This window comes from Stegostoma tigrinum, chromosome 37, assembly GCF_030684315.1.
Source record: "Stegostoma tigrinum isolate sSteTig4 chromosome 37, sSteTig4.hap1, whole genome shotgun sequence".
In the NCBI taxonomy this organism is placed as follows: Eukaryota; Metazoa; Chordata; class Chondrichthyes; order Orectolobiformes; family Stegostomatidae; genus Stegostoma; species Stegostoma tigrinum.
In genome coordinates, this window is record NC_081390.1 from 20,534,284 (window position 1) to 20,557,897 (window position 23,614).

At 44.1% G+C, this 23,614-nt stretch overlaps 1 protein-coding gene across 10 annotated transcripts in view; it reads left to right on the plus strand.

The window, feature by feature from the left end:
• LOC125467477 (PH and SEC7 domain-containing protein 1-like) overlaps nt 1–23,614 on the plus strand; it is a 193,198-nt gene that overhangs the window by 26,815 nt on the left and 142,769 nt on the right. The window contains exon 1 of one of the 10 annotated variants that reach the window (XM_048563338.2): nt 1,783–1,981. The exons of 8 other annotated variants lie outside the window; for them this stretch is intronic. The gene's annotated coding sequence lies outside the window, so the exon portion shown is untranslated. Of the gene's footprint in view, nt 1–1,782; nt 1,982–20,131; nt 20,207–23,614 lie in introns of those variants that run through there. One more of the 10 variants, XM_048563339.2, reaches the window with a different exon arrangement.

Genomic DNA, 23,614 nt, shown 5'->3' on the forward strand with positions numbered 1-23,614 from the left:
CTGCTGCTCTCTCCAAAAGACCAAAAGAAAAGTAGATCCTCCTATTCCAAATTAATTTTCAGGAGTGATCTCAAGAAACACTTTTGCACAAAAAGGGCAGCTGAAGATTGGAGAGTGATAATGGGAACTGCAGATGCTGGAGAATCCAAGATAACAAAGTGTGAAGCTGGATGAACACAGCAGGCCAAGCAGCATCTCAGGAGCACAAAAGCTGACGTTTCGGGCCTAGACCCTTCATCAAACAGGGGAGTGGGGAAGAGAGTTCTGGAATAAATAGGGAGAGAGGGGGAGGCGGACTGAAGATGGAGAGAAAAGAAGATAGGTGGAGAGGAGAGTATAGGTAGGGAGGGGATAGGTCAGTCCAGGGAAGACGGACAGGTTAAGGAGGTGGGATGAGATTAGTAGGTAGGAAATGGAGGTGCAGCTTGGGGTGGGAGGAAGGGATGGGTGAGAGGAAGAACAGGTTAAGGAGGCAGACAGGCTGGGCTGATTTTGGGATGCAATGAGGGGAGGGGATGAGCTGGGCTGGTTGTGGGATGCAGTGGGGGGAGGGGATGAACTGGGCTGGTTGTGGGATGCAGTGGGGGAAGGGGAGATTTCGAAGCTTGTGAAGTCCACATTGATACCATTGGGCTGCAGGGTTCCCAAGCGGAATATGAGTTGCTGTTCCTGCAACCTTCGGGTGGCATCATTGTGGTTCTGCAGGAGGCCCATGATGGACATCCCATGTAAAGAATGGGAGGGGGAGTTGAAATGGTTTGTGACTGGGAGGTGCAGTTGTTCATTGTGAACCAAGTGGAGGTGTTCTGCAAAGCGGTCTCCAAGCCTCCACTTGGTTTCCCCAATGTAGAGGAAGCCACACTGGGTGCAATGGATACAGCTACAGCTGAAGATTGGAACTTTCTTTTTTGCTGATTGAAAATGATACTGGGTTAGTTGTTTAAGTTTTTTTCTGAAACCTGAGAAAAGCAGATTCCTGTTAATTGGAATGTTAATAATGGGCTTTGGGAACTGATACCACTGCAGACTTTGTGTGTGTGTGTGTGTACACACAGCCAGATCCTTTCAAGAGACAATTGCATCTGCACTCTGTGGTGAGAACTGGATCCTATCCAGGCACTCGTGAATCAACTCGATTTAAGTTCCTTCCAATGAAGAAGTCAGTTCAGTGCTGTGTCTCTCTCTCTCTCTCTCTCTCGGAAACACGTTTTTGGTGTGAGTGACAGAACTGGACTGGAGTCTGTTAAATGTGAAGTTGGTGTCACTAATAAGCCGAGGAGCTGGAAACAATACTTTACAACAGAGAAAGAAGCACTGAACAGTGTGTGGTAGAATGATAGAGTAGAGAAGGAGGCCATTTGATCCATGTCTGTGTTGACTCTTTTGAAGACGCTTTCTGATTAAATGCCACCCTGCTCTGTGAAGAGACAAATAGGTAGTCTTTGTCACCTGTCTCTAGTTGAAATCCTATTTTCATGGGGTTGGATTCTCCTCTGAGTATTTTGAGGCTACTGGTTTGTATTATATTAAAGCCAGGCTGACCAGCTGAGCAGAATAACACTGATTTACTCCCATCTGTTCCTTTCTTCTGAAAGAAGAGACCGTCACTGAGCCCCTGAACTTGCAGGGACTGGTTGGTGGTGGATGGGACAGTTCTAGTCACTGACCATCTGCTAAACTCAGTGTGACCTGCAGAGGAGGGACCTGCAGTTTTGCCACAGTGAACTAGATTGGTCATAACGAGGTGATTAACTCGATGGACAGGGCTCAAGGTGATCGTGCTGTCTGTAGCAGAGGGTGAATGCAGTTTCTCCGATAAGACCGACTCTACACACGATCGAGAATCTGACTTGAAAGAAGTGGGAAGTGAATAACCTGTTTCCTGAAATTGGTAAATCAAAGCAGGGTTCTGCCTTATTGTGAGCTGAGGAATAGGTGTCTTCGAACTGGCCCTGCATTCCACAGGATGCCTGGAGAGGAGGTAAATATAGCCTTGTATAAGTAACAAATGCCTTTGGGTTTGTTAGAGTGAAACTCCAGTGTTTGTTTACTCCTTCATATGGTACTGTACAAATTCAAAATGCATTAGTGACCAAAAGTATGCATATGAAGGCTTTTTTATGAATATAGTATCCTTTTGAAATTTAAAAGGAGGTGGCCAGTGGGTGGTGCCTTAACTGGAGCAGTGTGAAGCCCTTAATATTTGTCAGACAAAATTACTGCAAATGAGTTAATTTGGTCAATTCACAGCTGACGTTTGCTCTTCCTGGAGCTCTTGACTGTGTAACCTGTAACTGGACAGAACTAGCTGTCAGTCAATAGCAGAGAATGTGTCTCTGTGTCAGGCAGCAACGAGAAGGATTAAATGATGAGGAACCAGGAGCTTATCTGGGTACAATTCTGTTGATTGCAGACCTGGCACACTCGATGTTTGGCTAGCAAGAGGAAAAATAACGACTGAGCGTTCTGTTCAGCTGAAGAAAAGTTTTCACTTTTTACCTCTCTCCGACATGTGTTGCACATAGAATTGCTCTGAGGGGTTGTTTGTGGCACATATACTGGTAGCTTTGTGCAAAGTAAGATGACCCACTCAAATGATTAATTAGTCATCCAAATTTTTACTTTTTGCCAGCTTGGGAAGGATTTTTAGCTTTGCAAATGCCTCAGGATGTCTTACTGTTCCTGTATTTGTGTACAAATTTTAGAAATGGAACCATCTTTGCCACTTTATTTCAGGATGATGTGCAAGTACATGTCATTGTATTTGTTGTGTAAGCAGGTTTATTTAAGGGAATGGAGGCCCATGATGCTGGCAGTTGAACAGGTTTGCCTTTAGAATGCATGTCCAAGTGGATAAAGGCTCTCGTCTTTCAATCAGAAGTTTGTAGGTTCAAGTCCCATGGCAAATGGACATGTAAAATGTAGTCTTTAACTCCCAGATATTAATGACCGGGTGCCCTTTCTTTTGGAATAAGAAGATATTTTGAGGCCCAGCTGCCACATTAGATATTTGTATGGGATGACATGAGACTCTTAAAGAAGAGCAGGAGCATTCTCCCTTGGGTATAAGGAAATGGCAAACAAAATGAACAGGTATTTACATTAGTCTTCAGTGTAGACTATAAGTGGCAAATTAGGAAATGTAAGGGAAGGAGGAACTCAAAATTGCATGCACAATGGCACTGAGCAAATTGTTAGATCTGCGGCTGACGAGTTCTTGGGTCCTGATCAATGTCATCCTAGAATGAGGCATCATGGTGGCTCAATGGCTAGCAATGCTGCCTCTCAGTGCACAGACCTGGGTTTGATTCCAGCCTTGGGTGACTGTCTGTCTGGAATGTGCACGTTCTCCGTGTCTGCACGAGTTTCTGTCAAGTACTCGGGTTTCCTCCCACTGTCCAAAGATGCACATTTTAGGTGGATTGCTCATGAGAAATGCAGGGGTGGGGTACGCCACTGCTTCGGCACTGTAGGGATTCTGTCACTCTTGTTCAGGGCAGAAAGAGGCCATTGAGTCTGCACTGATCCTCTGAGAAGCATCCCACCCCACCATCCTAACCCCCCATTCACCATGGCTAATCCATTTAGCCTGTGCATCCCTGGAATGTGGGAGGAAACTGGAGCACCTGAAGGAAATCCACGCAGAGAACACGCAAACTCCACATACGGTCACCCGAGAGTGGAATTGAATCCAGGTCCCTGGTGCTGAGAGTCAGCAGTGCTAACCACTGAACTATTGTACACCTCAACGGCTAGTACTTAGTTGATGCATTAGTTTTAATTTTCCAAAATTCCCTGGATCTGGGGAAGGTTCCATTAGAATGAGAAATAGCAAATATCACTCCATGATGCAGAAAGCGAGAAACTACAAGCCAGTTAGAGCTGTATCTTTTTTAGGGACAATGTTAGAAGCTGTTGGGCTGCCTCACAGCGCCAGGGACCCAGGTTCGATTTCACCCTCGGGCCACTGTGTGGAGCTTACACATTCTCCCTGTGTCTGCGTGGGGTTCCTCCCAGGTGCTTCAGTTTCCTCCCACAGTCCAAAGATGTGTAGGTTAAGTGGACTGGACACACTCAATTGCCCATAATATTGGGGGATGGGTCTGGGTGGGATGCTCTGAAGGTCAATGTGGACTGGTAGGGCCAAAGGGCTCGTTTCCGCCCCCCCCCCCCCTTCCCCCCAACTGTAGGGATTCTATGATTCTATTATTAAAGATTAGGGCACTTTTTCTGCAACAGTCAATGCAAAAAAACAAAAACTGTGGCGTTAGGGATGGATAGAAGATTGTTAGCTAACAAGAGGGTGATGTATAAATGGGTGAATTTCTCGGCAGCATATAATGACTGCTGTGTCACAGGGATCAGTGCAGTGGCCTTAAGTTTTAAAAGGAACCTGTGTTAAGGAATCAAAGGTCTGGTTTTATAATTTGATAATCAAAGATGAGTGGAAAACTAAATTGTAAAGAGGATGAGGAACCTGCAAAGATAGATTAAGTGGGTGAGTGAAGACTTAAACTTAGCAAAAGGAGTGGAATGTGGGAAAGTGGAAAATTGTCCATTTTGGCAGCAAGAATTAAACCAAGAAAGCATAGTATATGTATGATAAGAGATTGTAAAACTGAGGTGCAGAGGGGTCTGGGGTGTCTTAGTTCATGAATCACAGATGCAGCATAAGTTTAGACAGCTAACAGAATGCTCCCATTATTGTCAAGGGAATTGAATACAAATGTAGGGAAGTTATGCTCCAGAGCACTGCTGAGATTCTGTTTGGAGGACTGTGTTCAGTATTGACCTCCTTATTTAAGGAAGGGTGTAAATACATTGGAAGCAGTTCAGAGAAGGCTTACTAGACCCAATACCTAGAATGGAATCGGTGATAATGGGAACTGCAGATGCTGGAGAATCCAAGATAATAAAATGTGAGGCTGGATGAACACAGCAGGCCCAGCAGCATCTCAGGAGCACAAAAGCTGATGTTTCGGGCCTAGACCCTTCATCAGCTCTCTGAAGAAGGGTCGAGGCCTGAAACATCAGCTTTTGTGCTCCTGAGATGCTGCTGGGCCTGCTGTGTTCATCCAGCCTCACATTTTATTACCTAGAATGGAATGCTTGTTTCATGAGGGAACATTAGGCTTGTATCTTCTGAAGTTTACAAGGCAAACTAAATGAAACCTATCAGACCCTGAGGGGCTCAAACATGATGTAGTTAGAAACAAGAACTAGAACTAGTGATGACTTTTTTTATTTAAAGAAAAGTATTTGTCTATTTGATTCAAATATTCTTTTTCACAAAGGGTTATAGGTCTTTGGCATTCTTTTCCTCAAAGCTGAGTTTTTTTTGAATATTTTCAAGGCTGAGATGGATGAATTCTTAGTAAGCAAGGAGAGAAGTTTATCAAGGCAGATGGGAATCTGAAGAAATCCGATCAGACATGACTTTATTGAATGGTCGAATAGGCTCAAGGGGCCGAGGGGCTTATTTCTTTCTGTTTGTATGGTCTCCTGACCAAAACCCATTCTTTAATCAACTTCACAAAAACAGATGATCTGTTAGTACACTGCTGTTAGTGGGAGCTTGCTGTATGCAAACTGGCAGCCATATTTCCAATAATACCTAATTGACACTTCAAAGCAACAAGTTCGTTATTTGTTTTGAAGTGGTCCGGAACGTCTTTAAATTTGTAAAAGACTCAATGCGAATCCGTGTTTTTCCATTCGCTTTCCACTTTCTACCTAAATAACTGGGTGTTGGTTAGCTCACTTGGCTGGATACCTGGTTTGTGATGCAGAGTGACACCAACAGCACGGGTTCAGTTCCTGCTTTGGCTGAGGTTATCATAGTAAGGTCAACCAAGTGGATCTCATTGAATGACTTCCCTGATTGGGGGGCTGTTAACCTGGACCAATCAGGGAGCCCAGGCTGACAGATATAAACAGGGGTTCTGCTGACACTCTTAGGAGCTGGGCTCTGAGCTAGCTGAGTCAGTTTCATGTACTGTGCATGTGTAAATAAAGAATGACTTTGTGATAGGATAGTGACGAGGTCAGAAAGTTTTAAAAAAGAAGCTGATGTATGGACAAGTTTCTGAATTATTCCTGAAGAGTGATTAGATGAACATTGTGGTTATTGCTGTGGGGGTTACCGGTCGTGTTGATGCTGGTAGTCTACCAATTGGTTTCCTGATCCTTGGGCTGACAGTCTGGTTCAGATTCTGTGGTTCTGATTCCTGTGACTGCTATCAAGCTGACAGTTAGCATTCAAGAACATGGGGGTGACTAGGGCATAGTACTTGGACTGTAACCTTCACTGCAAGGTAAAGCTTGAATCTAGGCTAGTACACGTGAGAACATTCAACCCTACTAGCACTGTTCCAACACCCCTACTGACAGGCCCTTTTAGGCCCTGTCCTGTGTATTCTTCAAAGGGAACAACCCATAATGTGTCTGTGGTTTGGAGACAATCTTCAGGAAGAGCCTGCTTGTTGAACCAGATGGGCTATACCCCAGAGTTCTGAAGGAGATAGTGGTGGCTTCAGTGATTCCTAGAAGATCATCACTAGAGTTAGGGAGGATCCCAGAGATCTGGAAAATTGCTAATGTAACCTAGTGTTTTAAGAGGGAAGCAAGGCAAGGGATGGAAAATTACAGGCCGATTAGCCTGACTTCAGTCATCGGTAAGATTTTGGAGTCCATTGTGAAGGATGAGATTTCTCCATACCAGGAGGTGTATGGTAAAATAGGGCAAAATGAGCATGGCTTCATCAAGGGAGGTCATGCCTGACAAATTGGTTGGAATTCCTTGAGGAGGTAACAAGTAGGTTTAGAGCAGGGAGAGCCAATGGATGTTAGCTACCTGGACTCCCAGAAGGCCTTTGACAAGGTGCCACACAGGGTGCTGCTGAGTTAGATAGGGGTCCGTGGTGTTAGAGGCAAGGTGCTCGCATGGATAGAAGACTGGCTGCCTGGCAGAAAGCAGACAGTGGGGATTATAAGGTCCTTGCCAGAATGGAAACTGGTGACTAGTGGTGTTCCACAAGAGTCTGTGTTGGGACCACAACTTTATACATTAATGACCTAGATGAAGGAACTGTTGGCATTTTGGCTAAGTTTGCAAAGACAGGTGGAGGGACAGGTAGTATTGAGCAGGCAGGGAGGCTACAGAAGGATTTGGACAGGTTAGGAGAATAGGCAAAGAAGTGGGAGATGGAATACAACATGGGAAAGCGTGAGGTTATACACTTTGGTAGGAAGAATAGAGTCATAGATTATTTTCTCAATGGGGAGAATATTCAGGGACTTTGGCGTCCTTGTCCAGGATTCTCTTCAGGTAAACTTGTACGTTGAGTCAGTAGTTAGGAAGGCAAATACAACGTCGACACTTATTTCAAGACTAGAATACAAAAGCAGGGATATACTTCTTCTGAGGCTTTATAAAGCTCAGGTCAGACCACAGAGTATTATGAGCAATTTTGGGCCCCACACCTCAGGAAGAATGTTCTGGCCCTGGAGCAGGTCTAGAGGAGGTTCACAAGAACGGTTCCAGGAATGAAAGGATTAACTATGAGGAATGTTTTGAGGACCCTGGCCCTATACTCAATGGAGGTTAGATCAGAATTCTGAACGGTCTGGATAGAGTGGATGTTGGGGGATGTTTCTGTTGGCAGGACAGACTAGGATGCAGTAGAGTAAAGGGAAGAAGGGCAGCACGGTGGCTCAGTGGTTAGCACTGCAGCCTCACAGCACCAGGGACCCGGGTTCAATTCCAGCCTCAGGCCACTGACTGTGTGGAGTTTGCACGTTCTCCCTGTGTCTGCATGGGTTTCCTCCGGGTGCTCTGCTTTCCTCCCACAGTCCAAAGATGTGCAGGTTAGGTGGATTGGCCATGCTAAATTGCCCGTAGTGTTCAGGGGTGTGTGGGTCATAGGGGGATGGGTCTGGGTGGGATGCTTCAAGGGGCGTTGTGGACTTGTTGGGCCGAAGGGCCTGTTTCCACGCTGTCGGTAATCTAATCCTCTACAACAGAGATAAGGAAAAATGTCCTCAGCCAGAGAGTGGTGAATCAATGGAATTCATTGCCACGAAAGACTGTGGCGACCAGGTCATTGATTATCAAGGGTTACGGGGAGAATGGCGCTGAGAAACTTATTAGCCAATGGTGGAGCAGATTCGATGGACTGAATGGCCTAATTTCTGCTCCTATGTCTTATGGGTTAGAAGTTCTTCATTATCTTTTTAACCACGAAATCACAGTCCAGTTTGCTCTGACTAATCTTTCCCTTTTGATGGGATGTTGTTTGAAGCTTCTTCATAGCTGTAGATGTGACATTCTGCGGTCTCTTTCTCCAGATGGCCACTTTAATTTACATTTTCAGTCATTTCTGTCTATAGATTGGCCTTATTTTTGAAAAACAACATTTTGAAATTTCAAGTTAAAAATGTCTGCAGTAATTGGGAGAGCTGACCCATGGCCATGGCAAGAGACAAAAATTTGAGGTGATCTAACTGATACTAGCAAATCCAGTTGTTATTTTCAAGTATATCTAGAGAGATTACATTTCCTTTGGGAAATCCAGAGCAAGGACTCTCAATCTTAAAATCAGATTTTGGTTTGAATCATAATGATTTTTGCTGTTGTGCAGATCTGCTCATTATTCTGCCATTCACACCCATCTTGGACCAATGCAGTCGACAGCAAAATTTTTTTGTTATCTAATACACCTCGTTCTTTACCCGATCCTGGATGTTCCCTTTATCCCTTTTGTTTTTAACAACATTAAACCCATTACATGTCTACCTTTCCTTTCCTTAATCCCAAAGGAAAGGTGTTTCCCACATGGACCTCCACAGCTGTGGCAAGTGGAATTCTGGCAATGGGACTAGATTATTTTTGGATATCCGGTCAGCATAGATGTGTTGGGCCGTAGAGTTTGTTGCCGTGCTGTACAACTCTGAGAAACAAAGGTGATGTTTTGAGCCCAGTTTGACTCTGCAGAGTGGATGAACGATGACAATATGATGGATTTCACACTGAGAAGGAGAGGACTGTCAGGTCAGACAAAACAGAAAGCAGGCGGCCAGGCTAATTAGCTTTTGAAGGCATCCTAGAACAAAAGGTGAAGAGTTGAAATGGTTTCTGGATGTGAGTTTGCTCGCTGAGCCGGAAGGTTAGTTTTCAGACGTTTCGACACCATTCTAGGTAACGTCATCAGTGAGCCTCCGATGAAGTGCTGGTGTTATGTCCCGCTTTCTATTTATCTGTTTAGGTTTCCTTGGGTTGGTGATGCCATTTCCTGCTCCATCACCAACCCAAGGAAACCTAAACATATAAATAGAAAGCGGGACATAACACCAGCACTTCATCGGAGGCTCACTGATGACGTTACCTAGAATGGTGTCGAAACGTCTGAAAACTAACCTTCCGGCTCAGCGAGCAAACTCACATCCAGAAACTCAACCTGAGCTACAAATCTTCTCTCAACTCGCTAGTTGAAATGGTTGTAGAGAAAGGACAAAGCATTGGTCTAATATGGGTGTGAATAGCAGAATAAAAGTCAGCTTTGAAAGAAAAAAATTTGAATAAAAGCTCCTGGCAGTGGGTGATAACGGGTGAGGGTTATAAGTGACAGAGTGGATTGAGATGCAGTCAACTGTAATTGAATGGTGAGAAAAGCTAGAAAGCATTCATGGTCTTGTGTTTTGGATATCATGAATTGCAACTCCTTTTCTAGTTTTTGTTTCTTTTCTTTCAGTCCTTTTGCTTTCTTCTATCCAACCCAGTCCATACTGACTTCCTCCCACCAGCTTTCTCCTTTTTTGTTTGTTTTGGATGACAGCCAGTCACATCATCTACAAGCCTCTGACTGAAAGCTCCGATTATAAACAGCAGTGGACGCTGGGATCCAGCAAGCCCTGCCTGACCGCTGCAGGGATCAGTGATTTCAGCTCTTCATACTTTTACCACCATCTTCCCCAAACTCCAGTCAGACACGTTCTGGTTAAAGCAGGGGATTGCTTGGATTTGGATTCGAGATCCGTTGCGTACAAACACGTTCTGGGACTGGGTTGGGTAACGGTGGATTTAGAAAGAAATTGCAGACCTGATGATGAAGGTGACTTTGTGTCAGTGGAGTATGGCTAGGCAAGGTTGCCGAGAGGCATGGAAAATAGGTGGGTTTCGGTAGCTGATGTTAACCTTGACCAATTTGAAGGGTTGAACAGACCCGATGGGCTACTTGGCCTCCTTGTGTTCCTATGTTCTAATCAGCTGGAACCTTAATTAGTCTGTCACAGGAAAGAGGCAATGAAGTACGTCAGAACATAAAAATGAGGATTGACTCAGGTCATTCAGCCTGACTGTTAAACAGGATTGAGGCTGATTTGCCCCGGTCTTGACTTCTGTTTCATATCGGCTCAATTCAGTCAGTAGTTTGAAACAAGCACTTGCATTTATGTAGCCCCTCTCATTGACACAGGAGATCCAATACCAGTGCGTTGCTTTTTGAGGAGTAATCAAGCTGGTCATGTCAGTAAAACAAGGTCCCTCAAACAATGAGTTGAATGACTGCTTGACAGATTTGTTTTGATTGAAGAATTAATATTGCACGACAGTATTCACCAGGAAAATGCCCTGCTCCACTTCAAAAAGTAAATTTCGTTGTTGTCCTTTACAGCCTGCGAAGGGGCAGGCTTAATCCAAAGATTAAATAAAAACAAAATGTTTCAGATTTCCAGCATCTGTACAAACACAATGCTGGAGACTCTCAGCAGGTATGGCAACATCTGTGGAGAGAGAGCCTTCTGCAATTATCCAGAGTATTGCTGAGACCACATCAGGAATATTGTGTGCAGATTTGAGTTCCTTACCTGAGGAAGGATGTTCTTGCCATAGTGCAATGAAGATTGACCAAATTGATTCTTGAGATGGTGGGACTGATGCAAAAGGAGAGATTGACCAACTGGTTTGGTTTGTGCTCAAAAGAATGAGTGGGTGGGGGTGATTTCCTAGAAATCTATGAAATTCTAACAGGACTAGACCAGTCAGATGCAGGAAGGATGTTCCCAATGGTGGGGAATTCCAGAGCCAAGGATCATAGTTTAAGGATAAGGGCTAAACCTTTAGGACTGAGATGAGGTAATATTTCTTTACCCAAAGAGTGGTGAGCCTGTGAAATTCCCAATCAGTGGTTGACACCAAAACATGGTGTTTTCAAGGAAGAGGTAGGTGTAGCTCTTGAGGCTAGAGAGATGAAGGGATGTGGGATTAGAGTATTAAGCTTGATGATCATTTTGAAAAGCAGTGTGGGGTTGAATGGGTTACTCTAGCTCCTGTCTTCTATGGCTCTAAATTAATGTTTCAGTCCAGTGTGACTCTTATTCAAAAGAGTGAAATGAGGCCAGGCTACCTACTGAGTATCGTAGAGGTCTACATATGTGCTTTAAGCCTACTGCCCTCAGTTGCATATAGTCACATTGATGTACTGCATGTGTACCTTGGCACACTGCCTGAGATTCCAATACACCCTAGCAATACAAAGAATGACCTGATTAAAAGGGAGCATTTATTTACATTACTAAATATTTACTCTGTGTTCAATCTGTTTGGGCTTTAGATGCTCTGTACTTTCATCGGATTGTAGTTAAATGATTTTTTTGGCAGTGGAGTAGGATGGATTTCGCATACACTCTGCACAAATGCAGTCAGGAGGCAAGTGTGTCTTCTCACAGTGCAGGTGATATAATTGAACAAAATATCAGACTCCATCTGGAAAATATGACTAAAAATTAGTTGAGTCTTGAAGGAAATGTCAGAAACTGCTGGAAATACCCTGGCCATCAGCATATGGAGAGCCAGTGTTATTCCTTCAGGTTAACAAGGTGTGGAGCTGGATGAACACAGCAGGCCAAGCAGCACCTTAGGAGCACAAAAGCTGACGTTTCAGGCTGATGGAGGGTTTAGGCCTGAAATGTCAGCTTTTGTGCTCCTCAGATACTGCTTGGCCTGCTGCGTTTATCCAGCTTCACGCTTTGTTATCTTGGATTCTCCACCATCTGCAGTTGTTATCTCTTATTGCTTCAGGTCACTCTCTTTTCCAACACAAGTTACAGATCATGGAGTGCCTTTTTTTTTTTAAATGTTGTGTGTCTGGATGTGAGTTTGCTCGCTGAGCTGGAAGGTTAGATTTCAGACGTTTTGTCACCATTCTAGGTAACATCATCAGTGAGCCTCCGATGAAGCGCTGGTGTTATGTCCCGTTTTGTATTTATCTGGTTAGGTTTCCTTGGGTTGGTGATGTCATTTCCTGTTCTTTTTCTCAGAGGATGGTAGATTGATTTGGAGCCAATGTGCTTGTTGATGGAGTTCGGTTGGAATGCCATCCTTCTAGGAATTCTCATGCGTGTCTCTGTTTGGCTTGTCCTAGGATGGATGTGTTGTCCCAATCAAAGTGGTGTCCTTCCTCATCTGTATGTAAGGATACGAGTGATAGTGGGTCATGTCGTTTTGTGGCTAGTTGATATTCATGTATCCTGGTGGCTAGCTTTCTGCCAGTTTGTCCAATGTAGTGTTTGTCACAGTTCTTGCAGGGTATTTTGTAGATGACGTTCGTTTTATTTGTTGTCTGTATAGGGTCTTTTAAGTTCATTAGCTGCTGTTTTAGTGTGTTGGTGGGTTTGTGGGCTACCCTGATGCCAAGAGTTCACAGTAGTCTGGCAGTCATTTCGGAAATGTTTTTTGTAGGTGTTGTGTGTATTTACTGTTGGAAAGGCAGCAAGAAACAGGTCCCAGAAACAGCAATTTGACAATTTGGCCAAATAATCTGTTTTGGGAATAAAAGCAGAAAATGCTGGAGAAACTTTAGCACACCTGACAGTTTCTGTGGAGAGAGAAGTGGTTGGTGTTTTAAATCCAGTGTGACCTTTCTTTGAAATTGAGGTTTTCCAGTGCTTAGCTTCAAAGATAAGTCAGGCTGGGACTCAAAATGTTATAGCTCTGTTTCTCTCTGAGGAGACCTGAATTTTTTCAGCATCATTTATTTCAGATTCCCAGCATCTGTGGTATTTTGCTTTTAATCTGTTTTATTGAAGAGTAAATATTCAATTTGGACACTGGAAACAACTTGCCCGTTCTTCAATGTAATGTGCTGATAGTTTTTGCATCTGAATAAACCGATGCACTTCTGGCGTAGCCAAGCCATCTGGAGAACAACAGTGTAACATTCCCCTCGGTACTGCATGGGAATTTCAACCTAGAAACTGAAATCTCAAGAGCAGGACCTGAACCCACAATCTCCTGTCTCCAGAGGCAAGCCTGCCATCCACTGAGCCACAACTGAAAGCTCCAGAGATGTTTTAAAGAGAAATGGAAAATTCTCTTGGTCTTGCCCCCTAGTTGGTACATTTTCTCAGTCCTCAGCATTTCCACTCTTTCGATGCCAGCCTACACTTCTACTCAAACTCATCAAAATACATTTAATCCCACCCTGACAAAATGAATCCTTGCTATGCCAGCGAGATGCTCATTGTTTTCTAGCACTTGTTGTCCTTATGGACTTTGGGTTGTTCTGACTCGTGTGTATTGTAAACATGGTAAATAATTTAGACAGTTGAAAGATGTATCATTACAGTCTTGGTGCTGATATTCATCGCCTGAAGGCGTCATGTGTTTATTTCGGCTGTATATTGCTTTATACCACTGTCTATCTCTGCTCTTTTGTCTTACAGCCATGAGCTCGTTGATACAAGAGGCTCAGGAATTCGGCTTGCTTTTGTGTTTTGCCAGTCTTTGTTCACAGCTCAGTCTTCTCACATTCTTGGCCACAAAAAGTCAAAGTGCTACTTTGTTCATACCTTTGGCGCATTGTGTGCAAAGCTGATTGTGCAGCTCGGAAAGGGTTATTCTAAGTTATGTAACTCTGTATGTCAAATGTGAACGTAAAGGAGGGAGCTGCCATATCATCACTGCCTATGGTTGGTGTTTTGAAAGCAGGAGTTCTAACTGTTTACAGCTTGATACATATTGCCTTGTTTGCTAGGCCTGCTGCCAAGATTGACAAGTCGTCCTGTTTCTCTGCTGAGGCGTGCGCAACTTGCGGGAGATATTTTCTAATCGGCCTGTTTTGAGATGTTAATCGCACAGCAGGATCAGAACCAGTCTGACCAGCAATGCAAATGTTCATCTCTCTATTTGATGTTCATCTCTATTCTGGGATGAGGGAGTACACTATAAAACTGCCAGGTAAAGTCAAGCTGTTTTTGTCATTATAGGTCACAGCCACGTCACTGGTTCTTCAATTAGTTTGTTTGAGGAACGCAGTAGAGGATACTACTGAGATAACAAGGCGTGGAGTTGGATGGACGCAGCAGGCCAAGCGGCATCTCAGGAGCAGGAAGGCTGACTTTTAGGGCCTAGACCCTTGCTGCATCATCTGTCTAAAGCTTTGTTAATTGACATCTCCTGATACTGCGCCTTGCTTTTAGCGCTGACTGTAAAATGTTTGTTTTGATGTGCTGTGGCTGGTGTCGGTAATTTCTCAGTTGATGATATTTAACTCCAGCTCTTCCTGAGTGCCGTTGGCTCTGAAGTCCTTTCTACGCTGGCGACTGTCAGTTCCAGTCCAAACTGGTCAGAGTCCCAACTTATCGCGACTCAATCTTGACAAAATTAAAATGAATCTGTCACTCACCAAAACCTGTAGTGCTTTCAGAAATAAACCAAGAACTGCGGGTGCTGAAAATCTGAGAGAGGAATAGGAATAGCTGGAGACCCTTAGCAGGTCTGGCAGCATTTTCATGGAATGAGTCCCTGCAGTGTGGAAACAACAGGCTCTTCGGCCCAACAAGTCCACGCTCCCCTTCAGAGCATCTCACCCAGACGCATCCCCCTGTAACCCACCAAATCTACACATCCCTGAACACTATGGGCAATTTAGCTTAGCCAGTGGGAGGAAATCCACGCAGACATGGAGAGAATGTGCAAACTCCATGCAGACAGTCACCCGAGGGTGGAATTGAACCCGGGTCCCTAGTGCTGTGAGGCAGCAGTGCAAACCACTGAGCCACTCTGCTGCATCTGTGGAGAGGAAAGCAGAGTTTATGCTTTGGTAAGGCAAACCAGGGCAGGGCTTATACAGTTAATGGTAGGGCCCTAGGGAGTGCTGCTGAATCTAGGGGTGTGGGTACATAGTTCCTTGAAAGTAGAATCACAGGGAGACAGGGTGGTAAAGAAGAAGGCATCTGGCACACTTGCCTTAATGGGTCAGAACAGGGAGTATCGGAGTTGAGATGTCATGTTGCAGCAGTTCAGGACATTGGTGAGGCCACTTTTTTGCAATACTGTATTCAATTCTGGTCACCCTTTTTATAGGAAAGATGTTAAACTTGAGACGTTGCAGAAAATGTTTACAAGGATGTTGCCACTACTGGACGGTTCGCGTTATCGGGAGAGGCTGAATAGGCTGGCGCTTTTTTCCCCTGGAGCTTCACAGACTGAGGGGTGGCTTGGAGGCGTATCAAATTATGAGGGGCATGCATAGGGCGAATAGCCACTGTCTTTTTCCTAGCGGTGGGAGAGTCCAAAGCTCGAGGGCAGAGGTTTGAGGTGAGAGGAGAAAGATTTAGAGTCTTAGAAATGTGATTTTTTTTTTTTTTTTAAAAAGGACTCGGGACCAATATTTTCACACGGAGTGGTGTGAGCATGGAATGAACTGCCAGGAGAATGGTGGAGGCAGGTACAATTACAATATTTTAAAATACATCTAGATAGGTACATGAATAGGAAGGTCTTGGAGAATATTGTAGTGCTTGGTGATTGAGTACAGTTCTGATCACCGCATTATAAGAAGGATGTGGAAGCTTTGGAAAGGGTGCAGAGGAGATTTACTAGGATGTTGCCTGGTATGGAGGGAAGGTCTTACGAGGAAACGCTGAGGGACTTGAGGCTGTTTTCATTAGTGAGAAGAAGGTTGAGAGGTGACTTAATTGAAACATATAAAATAATCAGAGGGTTAGATAGGGTGGATAGGGACAGCCTTTTTCCTAGGATGGTGACGGCGAGCACAAGGGGGCACAGCTTTAAATTGAGGGGTGAAAGATATAGGACAGATGTCAGAGGTAGTTTCTTTATTCAGAGTAGTAAGAGAATGGAACGCTTTGCCTGCAACAGTAGTAGATTCGCCAACTTTAGGTACATTTTAAGTCGTCATTGGACAAGCATACGGACATACATGGAGTAGTGTAGGTCAGATGGGCTTGAGATCGGTATGACCGGTCGGCACAACGTCGAGGGCTGAGGGGTCTGTACTGTGCTGTTGTATTCTATGATATGTGCCAAATGCTGGCAAATGGGTCTCGGTGATGATCTTATGATCTTACGTTTGCCCTGTTCCTTGTAATCCAGTAAAATCCCTCTGCCTTACTCTCTGCACGTTAAGTCCAAGCTGAGCCCCACGTTTTTAATTACTCATGACTATCCTGGCAACTCTGTTCCACCCGGTATCTAACTTTCGATACGCATATTCCTTCTCTCTGGAATTCTGGCCTCGACCCAGTTATGTTGTCAGTCGAAAGCCTCCTTACATTGGCTGCTTTCTATCGCTTCAAACATTTCTTCTCCACCATACCCCCACCCATGAAGAACTCTGAGGTGTATGTACAATTAATGAGAGGTTGTGGAAACTTAAGCTCCTGACGTAGACTAATTCCCAGTAGAGGTGTACCAGGCTTTGCTTGCTGAGCTTAAGCGAGGGACTATAGTATTAGAATTTCAAAGAATAGGGGCAGCGTGGGTCTAATGGAAATGGATAAAATTGCGAAGGGAATAAATAAGATAGAAGCACAAAGGTTGTTTCCACTGACTGGTGAATCTAGAGCAAGGGGACGTTGCCTCAAAATAAGGGGGGAGCAGATTTAGGACTGAGTTGAGGAGGAACGAGTTTGCCCAAAGGGTTATGAAGCTGTGGAATTCCCCACCCAGTGAAGCAGCAGTGGCTGCCTCCTCGAATGCTTTCATGGAAAAGATTTTTAAATAGTAAAGGCATCAAGGGTTATCGTGAGCGGGTAGGTACCTGGAGCTAAGTCTATGAAAAGCATGGTGCCTCAGTGCGCCAGGGACCCAAGTTTGATTCCACTGTTGGGAGGCTGTCTGTGTGGAGTTTGCACGTTTTCCCTGTGTCTGCATGTGTTACCTTCGGGTGCTCCAGTTTCCTCCCACAGTCCAAAAATGTGCCGGTGTCGTGGGTTGGCCATGCTAAATTGCCCCGTAGTGTTCAGGGACTGTAGGTTCAGTAGATTAGTCATGGGAATTAGAGTTACAAGGATAGGGTTGGGGTGTGGGTCTGGGTGGGAGGCTCTTCAGAGGCATGGTGTGGCCTTGATGGGTCAAATTGGCCTGCTTTCACACAGTAGGGATTCTGTTCTGTTCTTGTTCTAAGATCTGCCATGGACTTGCTGAATGGTGGATGGGTGGGTCAGATGGACTACTCCTGCTCCTGTTTTTTTTTATACTCGTGTGTTCTGGAAAGTGAGATTGTGAAAGGTTACCTTAAGTCCCTGGTGTTACTTCTGACCTTATGACACCGTGCTGGAACATTCTGGGATTGACCCTATGCTTGGGTCAGTTATGGTAATATTCAGTGTGCTGTGTCAGCAACTGCTGACTGTGTGCTCTAGTTATGGTTTAAGAATGCCTGATACTAACTGGGGAAAGATTAGGGGACACAGATAAGAACACCTATGCTCTTTCCTTGCCCTCCCTTACGTTTGGTCATTGTTGCCTTTGTCCTTAGTGGATAATGCTTGTTAATTGTTCATTTAATAAGTAACATGGGCAATTTGGTTGTGGTATATTTAAAGTCCAGAGAGGTGTAATAGCATGGCTGAGCAAGGGAGAAAGAAAGAACAAGTAGAGCTGTTGTCGTGTGACAGTGGTCATGTCCCTACTTCTGGGTCACAAAGTCTGAGCTCAAGTTGGGGCGGCCCTGTGGCTCAATGACTAAAACTACTGCCTCACAGCGTCAGACACCCCAGCTCAATTCCATCCTCGGGCGACCGTCTGTGGAGTTTGTACGTACTCTGTGTCTGCGTGGGTTTCCTCCCACAGTCCAAAGATGTGCAGTTTAGGGTGGATTGGCCATGCTGAATTGCCCATAGTGTTCAGGGAGGTACAGAATAGGTGGGTTAGCCCTGGGAAATGCAGGGTTACAGGGATATGGTGGGTTTGGCTGGGATTTGTTTGGAGGGTTGCTGCAAACACTATTTGCTAAATGGCCTCTTCGCACTGTGGGGGTTCTGATTCTGTAAGTTCTTCCGACTATGTATGTCACTTTTACAGTGTGTCTATTACTAGGTGTGTCATTTATACATCCCAAAAGGTTGATTAAAGATAGCCAGTTTCCCGTTGGATGGTAAAAACCAAAAGAACTGTGAATGCTGTAAATCAGGAACAAAAACAAAGTTGCTGGAAAAGCTCAGCAGGTCTGGCAGCATCTGTGGAGGAGAAAACAGTTGATGTGTTGGGTCCAGTGGCCCTTCCTCAGAACACTGACCCGAAATGTTAACTGTTTTCTCCTTCACAGACCTGCTGAGCTTTTCCAGCAACTTTGTTTTTGTTCCAGTTGGATAGTGTTGGCCTTAGGAGGGGCAACATCTTGTCTGTATTTACACTGTACAAGGTATTGTGAGTAACCCCATGTAGAACACGGCAGCTTTGCTTTGTCCCTGACCAACATGAATGTTTACCAGTGGCAGAGGTACAGTAATGATCATCATCCTCCTCTCAGGAAAGAGAGGATTGAGTCCAGAATTTAAAAATATCTGACCGAGTGAGGTACCAGAGAGCTGACCAAAGTGGATCTCTGACTTGGTGAAAACTAGAGGCGAGAGGACACGATGGGACATGGCCTTTTGAAACAATGATACTTGCCTCTGATTGGACATGTTTCCAGTTCCCCATCATACAGCCTCTACTTTTTTGTGGTTTCTTCCTTTGGCACACTTCAGGGTAATGTCGTCATCTGAAGCTGTCTCGCAATGCTTTACTCCTCTAGAACCTGCAGGAGTAACTTTAACTTTTTGTAGGAGAGATACCAGAACGGCTACATTGCGCCCTGCCAGATCTCGTTCTCATTTGTCTCAAACTTAATTCGTGTCCATGTCCTCAATGAATTCTTCACTGCTATATTTGGACAGAAAAAGGGAGAGAGAGAGACATCGAAAGAGAGTCAGTTTCTGGGCCAGAGGCTTAATGCTGGTCACAGCTTGTACAGAGGTGGTCAAAATCATGAAAGTTACTCTTGGAACCCATCACTTGTTGGTCACTTTTTGGCTGAACTTTCCTGAGACCAGAGGACCCAGAATGAGAAAAGGAGCAGACGTGACATTGGGAAAAATGCAGTGTGTCGTAATCTGGAATATGCTGCTTGAGGGATGCTATATGTGGGTTCAGTGGTACCTTTCGAATGGCGATTAGAAAAATATTCAAAGGTTTGTAGAGTTTCTTTTTTGTTAATTGTTCATGGAAAGTGTGTGTTGCTGGGAGGGCCAGCATTTACATCCCTAATTGCTCTTGAACTGAGTGGTGTGTTCAGCTGTTTCAGAGGACAGTTAAGAGTCAATCGCAGTGCTGTGGGTCTGGAGTCACATGTAGGCCAAGGATGGCAGATTCCCATGAACCATCATAGGATTTCTGTTGTGGTGGGAATCAAACCCATGTAGTCTGAACGTTAGCACTTGTGTGATGGCCTTATCTATGTTTCTATACAGCATAGAAAGAGGCCTTTTGGCCCATCATGCTTGGACCAGCACTCTAGAGGAGCTATCAATTTCAGCCCCTTCCTGCTGCACTTTCTTTAAAGAACTGCTATGTTTTGTTTCCTTTCTCAAATATATATTGAATTTCCTTTCTGTAAAAGTTATTATTGAATCTGTTTCCACTGTCCTTTCGGAGCACAATCTGCAGCATTAAAAATCTCATTCCCACAACTGCCCCACTTTTGATTTGTTTATAAATTATTATAAAACCATCTCCACTGGTTACTGGCCTCCCTCTCAATGGAAAGCATTTCTCCTGGTCCGTTCTCTCAAAAGCCCTTCATAGTACTTGAGTAATTGCTCATTCCTGTTTTATTAATGCTTCCAGAGTGAAAGAATGCAGAAGGCTTTGTGATTCCTGTTGGATGAGGATCTTTCACAAGGGAAATGGAGAGATTACAAGGTACATGCTGCAGCAGAACTGGGTTACTGCCACATTTCTATTAGTGAGACATCCATAAATAACTTGCACGGTGAGGCCCAGCCAAGTGTGTTCTCGAGTGGGTGTCTGCTTGTACTTCTCTCATTGATTGAAAACCCACCCCCATTACTCTCCACCATCTCTTGGTCGTCTGCCAGAACAGACTCGGAAGCTGCTCAGCTGTTGTTGTTGTGTGTGAAAGGAAAGAGAAGGACAAGCTGCTTTTTTCATTCACTTGAAACATTTACATAATTTTTTTTACAAAAAAGAATGAGTCCCTTTTGATTTGTCACGACAGTGACTGGTGTTTTCCCTGGCTGATTTGAGAATCTGAGAACTTGTTTGTTCTAATCCCTCAACGGATGAGAGACTAAACTGATGAGATCTTTGGTTTCCGTTAGTGAACATGGCTCATGATTTACTACAACTAACCTCCTAGTCCTTCTCGAAGGACCTGTCTGACTTAAATCTCTGACAGCAGTAACGTAGAAATAAGAATACACTGTGCTCTTGCTGCATCACTGAGGCAGAGAAGGCCAAATTTTTCTAGTTTCGTGATCTGAGTGCAAATTGTGCCCGAGGAGGGTTTTCCACTTCCCTTGGGCTTCACTGCAAATCCGTTGTCATGTTGATAACCACAAAATTGGACAGGTTCTTCTTTGGTACGGGAATCAAGGTTCACTCGGAGAAGGCAGGAGAATGGGGTGGAGAAACATATCCACCATGGTCGAATAGCAGAGCAGACTTCGTGGACTGAAAGGCTTAATTCTGCTCCTGTGTTTTATGGTCTTAAATCTGCCATGAATCAATGCAGTTGGGTAACGTAATGGGTGTGGGGTGGGGGGTGGGGGGCGAATTGTTTTGAATATTCCTTGATGCATTTAAGAGTGAGAAATTGTAGCGCCAATCCACCAGATGAGTAGTCCTATTTTAAACTACTTGAAAATACTTTAAAAAATTTTATAAAATTCTTTCGCAGGATGTGAGCGGTGCGGGCTAGGTTGGATTTTTTTTTGCAGCCAATGAGATGATGTTGGTGAACTGCAGCATCTACAGGATTTTGACCCAGTGACCCTTGGGGGGGGAAAAAAAACTACACTGCATACTGAATAATTTCCCCTTCGACTGGGGGCACAAGTTTTCACTTTGCCAATAAATCTAAAACAAATCACATTCAAAAGCATTCAATTCCTTGCTCACAAGTAATTGGTTTTTAACAGTCTCCTTTATAGCTTTTGCTCCCTTGGATTATAGCTCATTTGACCTGTCTTTTTGGATTTTAATAATTCCTTTTGAAGCTGATATCTGTTGAGATATATTTTCACATGGGCCACAACTAATATACAAAAGATAAAATAACCCATTTGAATTTAGCTGAAGTGAACAATCTTTAGTTTTAAATCAGAGGAGTGTCAGTCGTTAGCCTAGACTCAACCTTATTTAAGACTCTCTTATTCAATAGGTTGCTTGGTAACCGAAAGGAGCCCATCACTCTTTTTTTGGTTTAAATGCTTAGTGTGTATGTGAAATTGATGCCACATGTAGCCAACTGTTAGTCAAAACGTTCGAGCAATTGCCTGGACACCTCGGCATCATTTCCAAATAATTGTTGGTGGGATAAAACTTCCTGTTGGGAGTAAAAATAATCCCTCAGAGATGGGCTCCATTAGAATAGTTTAGACTCGCCTTCAGCGTTTTCTGTTAAGTGTTTGTGTGTATGTCCATATGCATTTATCTTTAATCAGTATTTAGTTAGCAACACTTCAGTCCTTGTAATTACAATGTTATCTCTAGTTGTTTTACAGCAAGTTCTGCTGAGTCTGCCAAACTGAGTATTTGATAAATGTTGCATTTTGTACAAGTCAGGCGATAGACAACTCACAGGCCCATAAATTGTCTTGAGCACATTATCTATCCTGATGGCCCAGAACAGAATTGTGGGAGGGTTTGGAGGATTCTATCTATCTTTTTATAATATGGAAGCAGACCATTTGAGTCCACACTGACCCTCCAAACAGCATCCCACCCAGACCTGCTGACTTCTTTCCCCCCCTCCTCCCCCCCCCCCCCCCCCCCACCACCCACCCCACACCTTATCCCTGTTAACCTCCATTTTCCATGGCCAATCCATCCAACCTGCATGTTTTAGGATTCAGTACAACAGTTCCAATATCGTGTGGATAATTATAAATACTATCAACATACATCTCCTCTTCAGACTGCGTTATTGCAGTAGGACAGCTCAATGATCTTTGGAACAGTCTCACTTGCCATTCAGATGAAGATTGTCCACAGATGTGGTCAGGACACATTTTGAAGTATGGGTGCCATACTTTCTGATAATTGGCCTTGGAGGCATGCAGTTTTAATTGATCAGATTGTGCGTGCATTCCAAAGGTTAAACTTGAAAGGCTTCAGAAAAGATTTACAAGGATGTTGCCAGGTTTGGAGGGTTTGAGCCACAGGGAGAGGCTGAATAGACTGGGAGTGTCGTAGACTGAGGAGTGACCTTAGGTGTTTATAAAATCAAGAGGGGCATGGATACGGTGAATAGCCAAGGTCTCCTCCCCAGGTTAGAGTCCAGAAGCAGAAGGCATAGGTTTAAGGTGAGCAGGGAAAGATTTAAAAGGGACTTAAGGGGGGACCTTTTCACACAGAGGGTGGTCCATCTATGGATTGAGTTGCCAGAGGAAGTGGTGGAGTCTGGTACAGTTACAACATTTAACAGACATCTGGATGGGCACATGAATAGGAAGGGTTTAGGGCGATTTGGGCCAAATGTTGGCAAATGGGGACTAGTTTAATGTAGAATATCTGGTCGGTATGAATGAGTTGGACCAAAGGATTTATTTCCATGCTGTACCTCTCTATGACTTTACGAGGAAAGCTTATCCGGATTAGGATTGCATTTCCTGGATTTTAGTAGGTCATCAGGTTATTGATCAGTGCTTTCAAAATATTAAAAGGACCAAATAAGGTAGATGAAGGGAAATTATTTTGACCATTGGAAGAACCTAAGACACAAAGGTGGGGTGGGTGCGGCGGTGGGAGCTACCAGCTTGGTGAACAGTCTGAAAATTAGAGCTAGAATTTTCAGGAGGGGAGGCAGGAAGCACCTTTACACATTACGCCAGATGGAATTTTGGAACGCTGTAGTGGATATGGTGATTAATTGATCATGTGAAATTTTGAGATCAATGAATATTTGTTACCTAATGATATTAAAGCCAGAGTTAGTAGATGGAGTTAGATCTTCGACTAGCCATGACCTTTCGAATGATGGAATAGGTGCAAGGACCTCCATTACTGCTTCCTGTTCCCATTGTCAGAAATGGCATTAACATTTTGGCTGCTACTGCAGAGAACATGTTTCTTTCTTCAATTTCACTG